This window comes from Cupressus sempervirens, chromosome 2 (genome assembly GCF_028749045.1).
Source record: "Cupressus sempervirens isolate cs-2001-9-10 chromosome 2, ASM2874904v1, whole genome shotgun sequence".
NCBI classification, from domain to species: domain Eukaryota; kingdom Viridiplantae; phylum Streptophyta; class Pinopsida; order Cupressales; family Cupressaceae; genus Cupressus; species Cupressus sempervirens.
In genome coordinates, this window is record NC_143119.1 from 770,116,832 (window position 1) to 770,136,126 (window position 19,295).

Genomic DNA, 19,295 nt, shown 5'->3' on the forward strand with positions numbered 1-19,295 from the left:
TTTTCCCATTCTTTCTTATTCGAAAGACATTACAGGAAGAAGGAGAGGATTTTAGAGAAAAATGTTGGAGAGAATTGTTGAAGAGCCACTCTATGATGCAGTTGTTCTAAGTCTCTAGTCAGACCTTGTTTTAGGAAAAGTCATTCTGACTCTTCAGAAATCGATCTTGCGCCTTGGTGCTTGTTACAAGACAATTTTGAGTTTGAATTTCGTACAACTTTTTGGATGGGCTGTAGCATGTTGTATTCAACTTTCAGAACATAATTTATGCATCGGTCACTCAATTCAGATAGACCCGGAGACGTAGTCCATTTAGCCGAACGAACTTCGAGATCAAACCGGTTCTCTCTCCTATTCTCTGTTTCATGTGCTTTAATGTGCTTTTAAGTTTTAATTAACTTTTATTTGTGTATTGAACTAGCACATCGGGGGTGTTTTTGAATATTCAAATTCTTTGTACTTATCTTCCATCTGGTTTAGGTCATACTTAATGTTTAATGTATTTCCAGTTAAACATTAGACATTAAGCTTTTGTACACTTGTTATACAATTTTTCACTTAGTAAAACATTGCCTTGGTCCTAATCAGATCAAGCCTAGTCAACATTCTTTATATCAAGCTATAGAGGTGAGAGGACCAACTCCAAGTGAAAGGGCCACTTTCTAGAAACCACCCATCGAACACCGGGAGGAGGAGTCAAAGACCAACCAATGCCACCATGGGACAGGGAAACTGAGTGGTGTTGCCATCCACCATTTCCACTACTAGGAGAGTTGTGGTGAGAAGCCTACAAATGTGGCATGTGTGAGTGGCAGCTTAATGAACTACGCCCACAGCGACAGCCTTTAGGTAGCATTGTATCAATTGAGGCATCTGGAGGAAATATGACAACAGTACAAGGGGCATTTCCCTAGTAATTGAGGAGCTCTTGAAGGTGGGCCACATCAAGGGCCACCTTGTTTTCTTGTACTTGAATCTACATCATTACATTATTAAAAATACACACCTTGGTGTACATAACAATATTTATATCCAGAAAACTATGAGTGAAAAGAAAAACATTTCTATCTTTCCATAGAGTGAACAAAATCTGCATCCTGAAGGTATGCCAAATCTGGGTAAATTTCCTAGGGATCCTAGGGGAATCACCTAAAATAACCATATGCCAAGAAAAAATTTTAGGCCAAAATAACTTTAAAAAATCATGAATCCAATACCAATAATTTTGAGCATATCTACAGAACTAGAAAATATGTAGGAAAGACTCTGGCTGGCCACAAAATGGACACCTAGGATCTAGAACCCCAATATGCTTAAGCTAAGGCCCAAGGGGAAGACCTTAAAAAGCTAGGTACCAAGAAAAATGAGAAATCTTGGGTTCTGTAATGGCACTCCAAATAGTGTCAAAGTGTTTTCTTCATTGAGCAAAGGAAGAGTACAGTGCCATTATTGATTGAGCATATCCACCATCAATAGTTGGGAAGAAAGCCATCTATAACCTAGACTTGGCTTGTAGCTAGTGAAAGGAGTGGTAGGATACCACTTCCAATTAGTCCACCAAGGTCTAAAAGACTAGATCTCCACTTTATGAATTAAATGACCTAGAATTGCAAAAAGCAATAAATCAAAAGTTTGCTAATCTAAATGGGCAATATGGTACTAGACTTGCACATATTCTCAAGATATGAGACTCGTGGAACCCTTGGAGAATAGATCTTTAAGAGTCTTGATGCCTCATTTGAAAAACATAGAGCACTAGCACCTTGAGTCTTGGCTAGGGGAATACCCTGGATGGAAAACAAGGGAGACCACCAAATGCTATTGATTCAAAGAGAGTCCATCACAAAACTCATCATTAGACTAGCAAAGCCAAGGCTTAATAGCTTCCCAATCTTTCCATATGCTCTTGATAACAAAAGAGCCCTGTATGTGCATGAGCTCTCACATGATGAGAAGGGGTTAAATGCCAGTCCCCTTCCATGCAGGTCTGTTAACAAGAGACCCAGAGGAAACGCAGTGCCAAACAAGGATCTTCCAGGCTTCATCTCCACTGATGGCATGAATTATCCATTTGGGACATAGAGAAAGGCCTTGCTTCTATGTGGAGAGAAGGCCAAGGCCTCTAGATTCCTTGGGGAGACAACAAAAATCCAAAGAAACTCTATGAAAACCATGATGGTTGGAACCAAAAGCCTAAAGAGAATCATAGAGAAATCACTCTAATATATGATAGGAGGCTTTTGAAGGAGCCCAAAAAGAAGAATAATAGACATGCATAGCTACAAGAACTTTATAGAAAATCTAGAATTTATCTGCAAGAGAAAGTGGTTTCATGAGCCAATAATACATCTTCTTTGCAATCTTGGCAAGCACAACATTCCATAGATCCCTTAGCGATGCTTGAAATGCAAAAGGAATGCCTAAAAAGTGGAAAATCTCCCCATGTGTGACCCATTCCATTTAAATTGGTTAAGCCAAGGTGGAGTTGGCAAAAAGGATTGGAAATAATAGAGCATTTTATGCCATTGAACATTAGAGCCAAAGGCATGACAAAAAGCATCAAGGCAATTCAAGGCATTCTTGATGTTTTCTTCATCCTCCAAAAAGTGAGAAAGGAATCATCAGCAAAATGACCTTTGACCAGATGGGAAGAGGGTTCTAGTAAAGATATTCCATAAACTAAACCTAAAGACATGGAGTGGGCTAGCAAGTAGCCAAACCCTTCAGTAGCAACAATATATAGAATCAGAGCTAGAGGGAAATCCTGCTTGATGAAATAGAAAAGCCCAAAGGCATCAGATTGAGAGTTATTGATGATAATGAAAGCATTGGCATTACCAAAGAGAATCTCCATGAACTACAAAAAATTAGGGCCAAAACCAAGAGCCCAGAGCATAGCCAAAATGAATAGCCATTCAATATGGTCATTGCCCTTAGCAAAATCTATGATGCAGGAGCATCCTAGGTTTGTTGCAATCCAACATGTTTGGAGGGATTTTGGTTAAGTGTTGAGGAGCATCAAGCTTGGATTTTGGTGGAGTTATGTTTTCATGGTTAGGGATGTGTTGGAGACACATTGGAGAACCTTTCGTCATGATTGCATAGAGATTGGATGGATTGTGTTGAAGTTTGAACTATTTTTTTACCGTGTTATTGGAACTATGGTTTTCTAGTTTGTGGTGCCTATTGCAAAGCGTGTAACTAATTTTACTTAATGAATGAGAAGACTTAAACTTTAAGGATTGAAGAGGGTCTAGATTAATTCCTTTTTCAAGATTGCAAGTTCTAATTCATTATAGGTTGGGAGATATGGCAATTCTCCTAATGTATTGATTTCTAACAGACTGTGCAATGGGTTTCCATGCATGACTTTTAGGATCGATGCACACTTTTCCTTTGAGAATCAGCCTTTAAAAATTTAAGGGGTTGTAAAGGAGCTAAATTAATACCTACAATTTGAATCACAAGTTCTAATTCAATTAGAGCTAGGAGATATCATGATTTTTCTTGGATATCGATTTGTAGACATTTAATTATTGTTACGGGCCAACTTGTGGCATTTAATCTAAGTATTTGTATTTAATTTTTGTTTTGGGCTGACTTGTGGCTTAGACTAGTATAAGTAGGTGTCTTTTGGGGTCTTTTAGGCATTTATTTTGGATGAGAAGAAGAATAGATGTGAATTTGTAGAGCTAGAGCTATGGCTTAGGAACTAGAGGATCTCTTGGTGGACCTAAGGGTACAAGTGTGGATTCTTCTTGGTGTTCTTATCCAATTGTGTATCTGGACTAGCTGAGATTGGTTGTAAGTTGGATCTTGTTGGATCTGGTAGAATTTATTTTGTAATTTTTTTTTTACCTAACCTAGAAGGCCTTATAGCTAAGCATATTGCATGTAATCAGCTATATTTTATGAATGAATTATTGTAATTTGGTATCATATCTTGCATTATTGTTTCTTGCTGTTGTGTTTCTACTGTGTGGTTATTTTTTGGGTGCTAGGAAATCTCCTTTGGGGATTCTCTTTCCTTGCACTACATCATGTGGTATTAGAGCAAAGGTAGTTCCTGAGTGTGTTGATAGATAGTTGAATCTGAGGTAGTTTACACCAAGATTTGCAAAGAAGGTTGATCTTGTGCCTGATTGATCTTCTTGATTAGTGGATTTGTTGCTTAGGGTTTGGTAAAATTTTGGAAGATGCCTCCAAGAATATTGGACCCTAGGGAAATTACTAATCTTAGTGATGTTGTAGAAGAATGGATCTCAGAAAAGATGAGAACAGATTTCAGATCTGAGATTGCATTGATGAAGAGTGACATGATTGTTTAAATTGTAAGTACTTTAGGTGGTGTACGTAGACATGTGGGTACTAAATATGGTTATGAGGGAGCTATTGAAAACTTTGAATTTTTTGGATCTAGTGGTCAGGCTAGAATTGATCGTGTGGAGAGACCTATTGGAACTAGGGCTGATCAGTTTGCTCGAATTGGATCTCAGTTGAAGCTGACGCATAAGATGGAAGTTTCTAATTTTTTAGGTACTTTGAATCCTAAAGACTTGATTGATTTGATTGGTGGATTGGAATACTACTTTGAGCTTTAGAATATTGAGGATCCACTCAGAGTAAGGTTGGCACAAACTAAGTTGAAGGGACATGTTGCTCTTTGATGGAAGGAACTACAAATAGATAGAGAGGAGGAAGGTGAAATGAAGATCACTAGATAAAAATTGATGGTGACTAAGTTGAAGGCTAAATTAATTCCTACTAATTATGAACTTGATTTGTTTAAGAAGTTACAGAATTTGAAATAGAAGGCTATGACTATGAAAGATTATGTAGAGGATATCTATGAGTTGACTATTTGGCCTAGGCATAGAGAATTGTCAAAAGAGAAGGTAGCTAGGTATATTAATGGTTCAAGATTAAATATTTAGGATTAGGTTGGTGCGCTAAATATTTTTTTAGTTGAGGATGCTTATCAGTATGCTTTGAAAGTAGAGGAGAAGCTAAAGAGGAAGAATCAAGGTAGTTCCTGAGGGAAGGACAAATAGGATAGTTTAGCACAAGCTAAACCAAAAGAAGAAGGTGAACCAAAACTTGTTGATTAGAAAAAGAGGATAGGTAGAGGTGGGTTCAGAGGTAATTGTTTTAAGTGTGGTCAAGAAGGACATAGATCTTTTGGATTTTCAATTGGGAGGACAACTGATGTTGTGAATGAGGTTGTAGTCTAGGATAGTTAGCTTGAGAAAGGAGAGAATTTGCTAACTTGATGAGTAATAATTGGTGAGAGGAAATTATATTCTTGTTAAAGGACTAGTTTGTTCAGGAATTTTTGTAAGTCAGGTGGTGAAGTCTGCAAGGTGATTGTGGATGGTGGTTGTACTGATAACCTTGTTGCTGAAGAGATGGTTCAGAAACTTGGTTTTAAGTGATTGACACATCCTTATCCTTATAGGAATGACTAGTTGCAAGGTGAGCATGCTTTGGTAGTGAGGGAGAAATTCCTTATTAATTTCCAAATTGGGTAGTATAAGGATCAAGTGTTGTGTGATATTGTGGATATGAATAGTTATCATGTGTTACTTGGTAGACCTTGGCAGTATGATTGCGGGGTTGTGGATGATTGTGTTAGGAATGTGTTTACTGTTGAGAAAGGTTGTAGGAAGTTTTTCCTGATTCCTTTGTAGATTGAAGAGGTTGGTAGGAGTAACTTGAGTATTGGCAGTAGAGTTGAGTTGGTAGATTTTGAGAAGGTTGGGGATTAGCATGGAAAGAAAACTTATGGAACACATGTGGTGGATGTGAAGAAGAAAAAGAAAAATAAGGGAAAGAGTGTGAAAGTTTAAGACTTAGATGATGTGTATATGAAGAACCAATTTGGGATTTATGTGTTGAATCCCAAAAGATGTTCTTCCAGTTACTAGAACATATTTTCAAACCTAGGGTGTCTAATGTAGGAGCATCCTAGGTTTTCTACAATCCTGCATGTTTAGAGTGATTTTGGTTAAGTTTTGAGGAGCGTCAAGCTTGGATTTTGGTGGAGTTATGTTTTCATGGTTAGGGATGTGTTGGAGACACATTTGAGAACCTTTCCTCATGAATTCATAGAGATTGGATGGATTGTGTTGAAGTTTGAACTATTTTTTTACCTTGCTACTGGAATTGTGTTTTTCTAGTTTCTGGGTGCTTGTTGCAAAGAATGTAACTAATTTTCCTTAATGAATGAGAAGCTTAAAACTTCAAGGATTGAAGATTGCCTATATTAATTACTTTTTTGAAGAGAAAAAGTGCTAATTCATTATAGATTGGAAGCTATGGCAATTCTCCTAACGTATCAATTTCTAACAAACTACGCAATGGGTTTATGTGCATGACTTTCAAGATGGATGTACACTTTTCCTTTAATAATCATCCTTCGAAACTTTAAGGGGTTGTAAAGGACCTAAATTAATACCTATTAATCAAAGCATGAGTTCTAATTCAATCAGAGCTAGGAGGTATTGTGATTTTTCTCAGATATCGATTTGTAGACATTTAATTGCTATTGCAGGCTAACTTGTGGCATTTAATTTATGTATTTGTATTTAATTTTTGTTATGGGAAAACTTGTGGCTTAGATTGGTATAACTAGGGGTCTTTTGGGGTTTTTTAGTCATTGAGTTTGGATGAGAGGAAGAATAGATGTGAATTTGAAGAGCTAGAGTTGCGGCTTAGGAACTAGAGGATCTCTTGGTGGACTTGAGGGTACAAGTGTGGATACTTCTTGGTGTTCTTATCTAGTTGTGTATATGGACTAGATGAGATTGGTTGCAAGTTGGATCTTGTTGGATCTTGTAGAACTAATTTTTGTAATTGTTGTTGGTCTTTGGCCCTAACCCAAAAGGCCTTATAGCTGGTCACTATGCATGTAATCAGTTATATTTTATAAATGAATTATTGTAATTTGGTATCAGATCTTGCATTATTGTTTCTTGTTGTTGTGTTTCCACTATGTAATTATTTTCTAGGGGCTAGGACATATCCTTTGGGGATTCTCCTACATTGCATTGCATCATCTATGTTCAAAAAAATAGCCAACTAATTGGACTTGTGAGCCCACTCCATTCCTTCCTAGACAGCAATGATGTTGTTCAGAATATATCTAGACTTGATAAAGTTAGTTTGCTCAAGCTACACAATTAAAGGAAGGAGATGATGAATTTTAACAGAAATTACCTTCACAATAATCTTATAAGATATATTAAGAAGGGTAATGGGTGGCCAATTGCAAATATCCTTAGGATCTCCAGCTTTAGGTATGAATTTAATGTTTCCTTTGTTGATAATAACTCCTAGGCTTTTGGAATGATAGGATTCAAGATAAACTTTGTGCAGATTGGGACCAATATACTCCCAGAGGTGTTTGTAAAATTCATAAGGAAACCCATCACACCTGGGGGATTTATCATCTATCATGGAAAAAATTGCCTCTTTAAGGTCTCGAAGGGTAAGAAGTTGCTCATAGAAAGCACATTGCTCAACTTCTAGGTAGTTAAGGGTAACGGAAATACACTTTTTGAGAGCTTCCTCTTGAGCAACCAAATTTCCTTTTGAAGAAAACACATTCTCATAGTGATGAACAAATGCTTGTAGGATGTCAAGGAGATTAGAGAGAAAAAAAGTGCCTTGTTTGATTTTTTTAATCCCAAAATTGGTATGATAGGCTCAAAGAGCCTGAAAGGACTCCTTCAAAGCTTTATTGCCAACCTCCAACCAATGGAGGTGAGCTTTTATTTGGGCCCCTCAAGTAGCATAATTATTTGCAACCTATTTTTCATGGCATAGTTTGGCAAGTTGAATTTGAAAATCAACATCAAAAGGGTTAAGGGTGAGAGCCTCAGAAGCTTTTTCGAGAGCAGTGGTAGTGGATTCATAAGACTGCCTTCAAAAAAGTGCCAATTGCCACCCATAGGTGTGCAAAATGTGAGTGGTTCTGCTAATGGCATCATCCCACCATGGAATCCATCCTATTCGAGAATGCAAACATGGCTTCAAATTCCAAACATGTAGGATATGAGCAATAGTGGAAGCATGCATCAACACTGATGTGTTGAGGAAAAATTGACACTTGACAACTCTCTAGACAACTGTGTCATGAAATAGAAAAATAAATGAGATAGTGGTCTGATAACATCACATCTGGTAGGGAATGATAGGTAAATCTCAATCCTTAGAAAAGGAGACAAAATATTGTGCAATAATCATGGCATGATTGAGATGTTTTAAAATGTGGTTAGAGCTAGCTCAAAAGTTGGACCAACTGTGCCAAACCCCACTATGTTGGTGGCGGTTAATATTTGAACAAAAAAGGCCCAATTTATTGTGCATGTAGTACCAAGCTTCCCTTTCCCTAGCTCTCAAGAAAAAAGGAAAAATGCCATCTTTGTCAAAGGCCAGCTTAACCATATTGAATTCACCACACATAACCCAAGTAGCTGGAGGCAAGTTGTCTTCAAGTCCATTGTCATCTTTGACTTAGGTACATCATAGTTACAAAAGGTTGCAGCCTTTTTATCTACTTCTTGTGCTAGTAAAGCAGTAATTGTTGTAGATGTCTCATCCACATTTATGTCATAACCTAGAGGCTTTAGCCATCTCACCCTTGGAACTACAACCTGAACATATGTGAAGTTAGTATCAACAAGAAAGAAAATCTCATTGAAATACTTCTCAACTAGTAACATTGGTATCCTCATTCTTTATTTCATTGACTTCTTAAAGTTTTTAAAGTAGCTAGTCATTATAGACTCAAAATTTTCTCCAAGTTTCTCAATGTATTCACCTATTTGCACTACAATAGATCTATTTTTCTTCCATGAAACTTTACCAAAAGAAGGAAATGTGTTATGCACATAGAAAAATACACAAACAAGTACTAAACCAAACTTGCACTATGCACTCTTGGTTTTCCTTATGGCTCCCAAGTTTTCTAATAATTGTTGTAACTATAACTTGGCAAGGTCATAAGAATGATCCTTCTTGACTATCTTGTAGCCTATGTCAACAACAATACAGGGTACGCTATTCAACTTGCTAGATTGAAATAATTTGTGTGAAATTATCCTTATTGCAAAAGCAATTAGGGGATTTGTGATGGTGTCAATTGTCATTCCTCTCTTATTCCACACTTCCCTTGTCTTGTTCTCAATAACCTCTTTTGCATCATTTCTCATGGTCTTAGGTCTATCTAGGGTTGGATACCCTATTACCCTCTACACAATCCTCTTGGTAATCTTGATAGGTCCATCCTCTAACCACACAGAGTTATCATGAATCCTACTCAAAACAATCTTTATCCGCTCTATCTTGAAAATGTTGAGGAAATCTAGGGCATGAGTTAACCCTTTTCTTTCTACAATCTTAAATTCCCCCTTTAGTATTCCACTTTCACATAGTTTTACATATAGGTCTCTGATCTCCATGTCACCTATGCTAGCCACCTTACATGTGTAACAACATATTACATCTTGAATCATTTAAAATTGTGGTGGTATCATTGATAGTGCACCAGATAGGTCTTGCTTGTATGCAGTATTAGGAATTTCTCTAAAGTTCGGTTGTCTAATCTCATTACTAATTAATTGATAATATAAAACTTTCTTTCCCTCTTTAGCCTTACTAGTAGAAGAGCTAGATGCCATAGTAATTACCTAAGGTTTGTAAGAATTCAAACAAGGTATCTTGGTACATGATAAATACCTTCAAAAATATCTTGAATGGTGTCGAACAATGATTGAATCTAGTCTACAAATGCTTGGATTGATCTCTTCACTTTTCCTTAAGCTCTTCGTGCTATCTCCAAATTTGACTGATGTGAAATGAATCAAAAATTGACCATATAATTTCCTTGTAATTTCCTTCATGCTTGGCAACCACTACGATCTTGGCCAACACTATCACCTACAATAGCTCGACATCAACTAGATTTCACTTGACAACTTAAGTAAAAAATTTCATGCTTTACATCAACATGAAAACTTACAAAACTTAAAGATTTCTTCCAAGTTCTAAACAAAACTTTGCATCTTTCTTCATGCATATATAATCTTTTCATAACTAAATCCTTAGAACTAATATATGGTATATCATTTAAATATCAATCCCACACATACCTCTTGATTGCTTAATTGGGGATAGTGTGATCACCTGACCCATTGGGTGAAGTGATTCCATTTGAACTTGATGTACTATAATCTTCCTTCTTCTTCCATTTTTTGTTCATCTACACTTTGACTTCTTCAATGTGTGCATTTTCTTTGCCTTTGTTGAACTCATTGCTTGGTGCCTTTGACTTTGTTGGATAATATCTACTTATGTGACCAATCTTTAAGCAACTAAAATATGTAGTTTGACTTAACCATCTAATGTAATCACTTTTGAAATTTGTTCTTATACAATTCTTAGGAACAAGTCCATATTCTTGACAATGGTCACAACTATATCTAGTATTATAATCCCAATTATAAGATTTTCCATTGTGCTTTACCTTTGTCTCCTTATTTGATGATAACTTGGGCTTCGATTTGCACTCATATGCTCTATGTTCATACTTCTAGCAGTTATAGTAGTATCCTTCAAATCTTTGTGTGTTCATGGTCTTGGTTATGCATTCATGTGTCCAATATCCTTGCTTGTTACACTTGTGGTAGTGACCCATGAACTTTTGCTTAGGATTTGCAGTCTTTCTCCTGCAAAAATTAATAGTGTCCTAATTTTCCACAATTATGACAAGTAGGTTTGGAATTCTTACCATTTTTTCTCCTTTGTTCATTGCTTTTAGATGATTCTCCTTCTTCAGTGCTAGTGTAACCCAATCTAGTAGTATCACTATTAGATCTAGGAGATCTCATCAATTGCTCAAAATACTTGCTAGCTTCACTTAGTTTATTGAAACTTTTAGTAAACTCCTTTTCCCTTCTTAGATCATTTCTTAGTTGTTCATCCTATAACTTCAGTGTTTTCATTTCAATGTCTTTTCTATTCAATTCATCATTTGATTCAATATTTCTAGTTGTGTGTGAGCAATCCTATTCACCTCCAATGTATTTTCTTCCAATTTGTTGGTTAGTATCCTTTTGTCATCTTCAATCATGACTTTTTCCTCTTCAACTTTCTTTTTCTGCTCAATCACCTCACATAGAAATATTGATTGCACTTCATGTTCTATCTTTAGATTTCTAACCTCTTCAGTTAGGGCTCCATTCTTTTCCATCAGATCTATACTTGTTGCATCAAATTCACTTGTGTTTCTATCTAAAAACAATTTAATCGTGTCAATCTCTTGGTATTGTATGTCATTATCTTCAATAGCTATCTCTTTCCTTCTCTTCAATGATTGCTTCAACTCATCTCTTGCTTCATTCAACTAATGTAGGGAAAGTTGTATTTGCATCTTCTAATCCTCAATATTCTTTCCCAACTTGTAGACTTCCATCTTCACAATCTTTCCTCAAAACTACAAAGCTTTCTCTTCTAGAGAACTAGGCTCTGATACCAATTGTTGGAAATACAATATGGGAAGTAAAATTTGAGAGGGGCGATGAATCAATCCTTCAAAACTTTAACAATAAATTCATTCACCATACATCCATCTCACAATTTGGATGTAAACTGAAATACTAAATTAAGCATATACATCCATAGCATGAAAACAAATAAACGTTCACACATATGACACAAGATATGATTACCTAGAAACCCTCCAATGAGAAGGTAAAATTGGGATGGGAATGACACCCACAATTCTTCACTACTACATTTGTAAAGTGTATCCAATGAAGGTTACAATATTTGATCATGAGACATGATCTACCCTGTGAAAGGTATGCCTTGTTAAAGGCTTACAAGATTGTTAGATCTTACCCTACTAAAGGATTTCAATACCCTATTAGAAGTGTGTTTATCTAAAGGACTTCAAATTACAATGAAGTAAGCACTTGTTAAAGGATTTACAATAGCCTTTTGAGACTACTTTATTAAGAGATTTAATTTATTCACCCGTTAGAATGTCTCAGTAATGATCTTGTGGTTAGCACTCTGCTACTAGATAATCGATCACCTCCTTGCATCTATCCTTGATCCTTCTTTGATCAGATGTATCACTTATTCCCTCTTACTCCTTTCCTCTATTCTCCTCTAACTAATTCTACAATGTATCTCAATTGACAACTACATAGCCACCATGAATTCTTTATGTGTGCATGCAAACTTCTCTCTTCACTCATTCCACTTATTTCCAAAATCTAAGGTTTTTCCTCCTTAAGAAGACCTAGGTGAGTTAGGGTTAGGTATGAATCAATGATTGTAATTCATCCATCTATCTAGTCAAATCATCTCTTTAATCAATTGGCTACATCTACTACATAGGGATTTGCAATTAAGATTTATTCTTATCATCTAGGATCGTAAAAAAAATCCTTAAGTCAAATCCAAAATGGTTTACATAGTAGTTTGTGCCATTACAAACAACTATTTCAAAACTATTTTACTTGGCATCTGAAGTCTGTAATGCTCGACATCAACTGTAACTTCAATGTTGTCACTCACCATTTGAATCACTCAGCACATACTAATTGCTCGACACTTGAGTGACTCGACACTAACTGTTTACTTGGCACTTACTAAGTAACTCACTCAGCATGCACTATCTGACATGTTATGCTTGACATGTATTAATTGTTCGGCATGAACTAAGTTCTAACTTGTAAATGACTTAAGTGTATAGAAACTCATATGTCAAAACCAATCTGAGATCAACACCTTTAACAAATTCAAGCTTTGCCAAATACTTGTCCAACCTTGCATACTAATGAGAGCAATTTATGTCCCAGATTATTCCATATTTTACCCTTCATGTAAGCCTTCAAGTTCATTTCAACATCTATTTTAATATTCTATTTTCTCTTTCTATGTTGCCTATGATCTAATATAAGTAAGTAATATTTAATTTAGTTATTAGATAAAGTATGTGAATTATAAGTTGATATGTCTTTATCTAACATTTTGATCATGTGTTATGGTTCTTCCTATCACTTGCTATGCATCTTCTTGTATCTCTTTCATCACTACAAAGCTCCATCAACTATGAAATAGACACATTTGCTCCAAATATTATCCACCATACATGAATACATGGAGATGACAGCAAGGAGATTTAAGTGAAGATGTTAAGAAACTCGTGTTGCATATTTATCAACTAAAAAAACCATGGTTCTCTCCATAGAAAATTTGTGCTAAAAGATTCTATATAGCAAGAAGATGTCAAGGAGGATAGTGTATGAGTGAACAAAAAAAAAACCTAATTGAATATTACTCCATATTGCTGCTAATAGTGCAAGTCTCAAGTGGAAAGTAAACTCTCTAATTAGTATATTACAAACTATTTTAAATCCATATTGTTGCAAATCCTTTTGGATAAAGACAATATTGTTGCTAATAAACATTGGATATTATGGTATGGGCATGAGTTACTGTCTCCTCAATAAAAAACTTGTTTTTATCCACCAAAGGAGAAACCTATGGGCTCAGATTTTCCTCATATTTAAAAACTATTATAATAGTAAACAAATCCATCTTATGATGTATGGTCTATAATTATGTGGGTTTATTAGTCATTAGTTAGAACCCAACCATGTTAATTTATGCCCCATTAGTTGGAGTTTGTTAATATATTGAAGCATTATATATCAGCTCATGAAGAGAATTTGTATATGAAAAACATCTTGATCAATAATATAGACCTTGCATGATCAAAATTTCTTAAGGAAGAAATATTTGAATTGCATCATTCAACAAACTAAAGAGGAAGGGCCCACTCTAAAGAATGCTAGTGATTTTAGTAGCTTATGTTTGGTTTGTTTTATTTTTTTAATAGAATAAGGTTTCCTTCATTTCAATAGTTGGTTTTCACAGACAAATTAATATCATAGCTCAGTAAGATAGATTACCATGTTCTCATTATTATACAGATTATTAATAATAACTAGCATATTCTAAATTTGCTATTATATTAAGAGATAAATCAATATAGAAATATTAGATTTATATTAGTAAACTATTATATTAGATTAGTTCTATGGCCTGGTGTTGGTATTATTTCTTCTAGATTAGTTGAATTTGTGATTTGTTACATTTGTTATCCTCATAGTTGTCAATGTTTATTTATGTTTCTAATGTTCCTGTGTCCAAGAAGTGATAGTTCTTTTCATTGGGATTTGTTTAGTTTTTATTGATTTAATTATGCATGTTGTAGCTGCATTCAGAATCCCTCATTTCACAACTACCATCCCTTGATAGCATATTGCTTGGACACCTTTTGTAAGCTAATGCTCTCAGATTGACATGTATAGACCAGCGGAACTTCATCATAAAATTTTTAATTATTTCGTTATTATTTGCCCCAATGTTAGCCTATCACATACCAATTTATAGGTGCTTTGTTTAGACCATATAGAGATTTCTTCAATTTGCATACCATATCTTTCTCTCATGTCAGAGGGAAACCTTTAGGTTGTTCAATGTATACATCTTCTTTAAGTTCTCCATTTAGGAAGGTTTATCAAACATCCATCTGATGACCTTGAACCTTTTATCTATTGCATAAGATAAGAAGATTATCATTGCTTCCATTCTAGCTACAAGGGCATATGTCTCCTCATAATCTTCCTTCTTTCTATGAATATCCTTTGCATACAAGTCTAGCCTTGTTTCTTACAACTGTGTCTTGTTCATTCATCTTGTTTCTCAATATCCCTTATGTTCCAATAACATTCTTATCTTTAGTCCTTGGAACTACTTCCCATGTGCCATTCTTGATCTAACTCTTCCTTCATTGATTGAATCCAATGATCATCTTTGCATGCTTCATCTATACTCTTAGGTTCAACTTGAGAAATCAAACATAATTCCTCATTAACTTTGTTTCTTGTCATCACTCCTTTGTCTTTTCTTCCAATTATTTTCTTTGGAGGGTGTTTCTTTGTCATGTTCCTATTAGAGGTAGGATTTTCTATCTCAACTCTTATCTCTTCTCTTGGTTCAGATCTCAGTTCTCATCTTTGCTCAACAATTTGCACATCATATTGTAGATCATTTTTAGTCTCAAAGAAAACTTCTATATTATATCTAACAATTCCAGTATTTTTTTCTTCATCATCAGAATTGCAATCCATCATCTTTTCCTTAATTTCAAAATTTCAATCAACTTTTACATTTGCACATTCAACTATTGTCTTGGTTCTATGATTAAAACATCTGTAAGCTTTGGTTTTCAATGAATAACCAAGAAACATACCTTCATCGCTTCTTGGATCAAACTTACCAAGATCATGATCTCTCTTTTTGTAAAACTTGCTTGCAAAGATTCTAAAATACTTTACTAAAGGTGAATGACCAAACCATAATTCATAAGGGGTCTTATTCATACCTTTTCTAATCAATACTCTATTCATGGTATACACTATTGTATTGACTACTTTTCTCCAAAATGTCTTGGATAAATCATTCTCAAACATCATTTCTCTTGCTGCCTCTAATAATAATCCATTTATTATTTCTACAATCCCATTTTTCTCAAGGGTATTGGATGAAAATAACTATCTCTTAATTCCATTCTCTTCACAAAATGTGTTAAATTCTCTAAAGGTGAACTCTCCTCCTCTATCTAATCTCAAACATTTTATCTTAACACTAGATTCATTCTCAACACTATTCTTAAATATCTTAAACTTCTCAAATGCTTCATATTTTTCTTTTATAAATGCTACCCACATCATTCTAGAGAAATCATCAACAAAAATCATGAAATACCTTTCTCTATAGAATCCTCTTGTCCCAGTAGGGCCTCTCAAATCTGTGTATACAATCTCTAGCTTCTCTATAGTAGTGAACTTCTTACTAGGAAATGATACTTTCTTTTTTTTAGTCATGATAAATTCTTTGCAAACAATATTAGAAGGCTTTATTATCTTAGGAAAATCTCTAACTGCAAATGTGTTACTTACCTTCACAGTATTATCAAAGTTTATATGACAAAATATTATATGCCATAACCAATTGTTATCCACTTTAGCAACCAAACATGTCATCTCAATAGGATTAAACTAAAATACATTACCTTTTGATCTTATACCTATTCAAATCATCTTACCATCTTTATCTTTGATAATGCAAGTCTTTTCTGTGAATTGCAACTAATAATCTTTATCCACCAACTATCCAACACTCAAAATATTATGCTTTAAACCATCAACAAAATAATCATCATTAGTGTTAGTCTTTCCATCAAGAGTAATAGATCCTATCCCTATAATGTGATAGGTTTCATTGTTACCAACTCTAACAATACCTCCATCATATTTCCTAAATTTAACAAACTTGTTCATATCACTAGTCATGTGATGCAAACATCCACTATCATTATCTAATCAAATTTCTTTTCAACTTGAGAAACTAAAGCTTTCTCCTCTCTAATTTTTGTGTTAAGATCATCTTCTTTGATGGATACACATCCTATATCATCATCATCCCCACTTTGAATTCTTTCATTATATTCCTCATCTTCATTAGCATACAAAAAATTTCTAGGTCATCTAGGCTTAAATTTTCCCTTATAATTTTTCTCTCTTTTAGGACATTTAGATGCATAATGACAAAATTCATTACAAGTCCAACATTTGAAGATATTTTTACCATTTGGTTTTCTTCTTATAAGAATGTGTATACCTTCTTCAATCTAATTATCTTCATTAGATCTGGTTCTACTGCTACTAGTGAAATCTCCATGAGTGCTTGCACTTCTAGACAGACATGGCCGAATACTTTAGAAAATGAAAGTTGTCTCTACGCTTGTCAATTCTCTAGCTTGTCTTAAACCCACTTTTTTTGCTTCCAATCTTCCAAGAAAAGTTTCTGTGGTGAACTTATCATTACAAGCTATCAAAAGTTCAATAATTTGTGCTACTTTCTTGAATGGTGGTGTTAAAGTTTTCAAAATCTTCCACAAAACCTCATCTTCTTCCTTGGTTCCACCATATGACATGATTCCTACAAAAATCTTAGATATCCTACCAACATAACTTCTTATAGATCCATCTTCCATCATTTTAGCAATATCTTGAAATAAACATATGCAACTTTGTAATCTTATCATTTTTGTATGTGTATCACTTTCAAAAATAGATTTTAAAGCTTTCCAAATTTTATAATATGTATCTAATGACTTTACCTAACTATATTCATTCTCAAGAAGAGCTGATAGTAAAGCTTCTCTAGCTCTCATATTGCACATAAACAAATCTCTTTCTCCTTCATAGCATTCTTCAAGCTTGGCTTCTTCCACAATATTTTTATTGTCTTTTCTCAAGAGCCAATAATATGGACCCATACATAGCAGATGGGTCTTCTTTTTCTCTTTTCAGTTGTCATAGTTAACCCCATAAAACTTAGGAATCCTTTCTGAAATGACTCACCATGGATCTCCCAAAGTTGTTAAGCTTTCTCTTCAAGGACCTGAAGCTATGATACTAATTATTAGAATATATAGTCTACCAATATAATTGAGAGGGGAGTGAATCAGTTATCCAACTATTATTAGAATTATCAATCTTATTAAATCTAACCATATGAGAAATCTAATCAAAAACCATAACAAGATACTCATGCACAATAACACCTTATATGTTAACTAGGGAAACCCTTGATCAAAGAGAAAACCCTAGTGGGGATAGTACCCACAAGATGATATACTAATATAAATATTCCTTTTTAGAGGATGGACCCTCTTAGGAGTCTATGAAAACATCCAGTACATATCAATCCGTGTTAGGAGACTTTAAAGCCCTATTACGAGATTCTAACCCTGTTAAGAGTTGTAGAAGGCAAATGGACCCATTGTCCAAATAGCTTCAAGGGAAAGACCAATGAAACCACTATCCAAATGAACTCTATATTATTCCTTGTAGAATAATAGAGATGAATTTTACTACTCCTTCCTCTTTCTCTACCCTATCAATAAGACTCCTGCTCCTTCTAATCTCAATACCAAATCACAAACTTTGCATCCAATAATCCCTTGGATCACTTACTCCCATTTACCAATTACTCTACTCTTGTTCACACTTCCTTGATCACTTCCTATTCCACACACTTTACAATCAAGGAAAATAATTTCCTTTATACCATGTCCTCAAAATAATTCCTTGAGTCAACCTTGAGGCTTTGTCGATTAATTATAATAGGACCATAATAAGATAATTAATTATTTTTAATTACAATAGGACTATTTGCTCACAATCTACACAGCTTCTCACATGTGTCACTTCAGGACTTGTGCACTTGTTGATGTCATCATCAAACTATCCTCTGTCACTATATAACTTCACATATCCAAATTATATCTCTGTTAGAAGATATAATACAATCATCAAAAATTGTTTCACAGGTACTTTGTCTACACGTTACTCTCTATAAATCACTTATAACTTTCATGTGTCTTTGACTTACATTATGAAAAATTAATCTCATCATTAGGACACAATTTGGATGTCCTTAAATTTGTGTCACATGATTATCAAAACTGTGTCCATACGATCATGATCTTTGTTCGTTATTATGCTAGTCTTTATAGAATTATTGGTATGTTGACATCAAAGAAAAAAATAGTCATGAATGCAACATGTCAACACTAACACATGCTCTCCAAAGCTTAGGATACTCCCCCAAAAGAATACCATTAGCATTCATGCTGATAGTTTTCTGCAATTGATCTATGTCTTGTCTATATAGTTTTTTCCCTTGTTGAATAGAAGATATGTGATGTGTGTGTCTCACTTGAAAGTTCCCAGTCACACAAAACATGGAAGGATAGATAAAAATCACCAATAATATACTCTACTTGTGCCTAGATCCCTACATGTGATGATTGAAACAAACCACTCGATACCCCGTGAAGCATTTTTTGTCATTGAAAAATCCATGCCCATTCGCAAAGTTGTTATTATTGACAATAACTAGTCAAGGAAACTTGAAGCATTTTTTTGATATTTCTACTTAATTAGATTTAAATTTTGTTTATATTAGTTACAAAGTCTATACAAGGTATATATACACTCCTAATGATTAGAGGTGGTTGTTGGAGGTTGTTGAATTTGAAATACCATTTGGAGGCAAAAACTTGATTTTTCTTGTGGAAAACCTTTTTTTTGTTGTAACACGGTGTATATATTGGTATGGTTGAATCATGTTATGAAACCTATGGG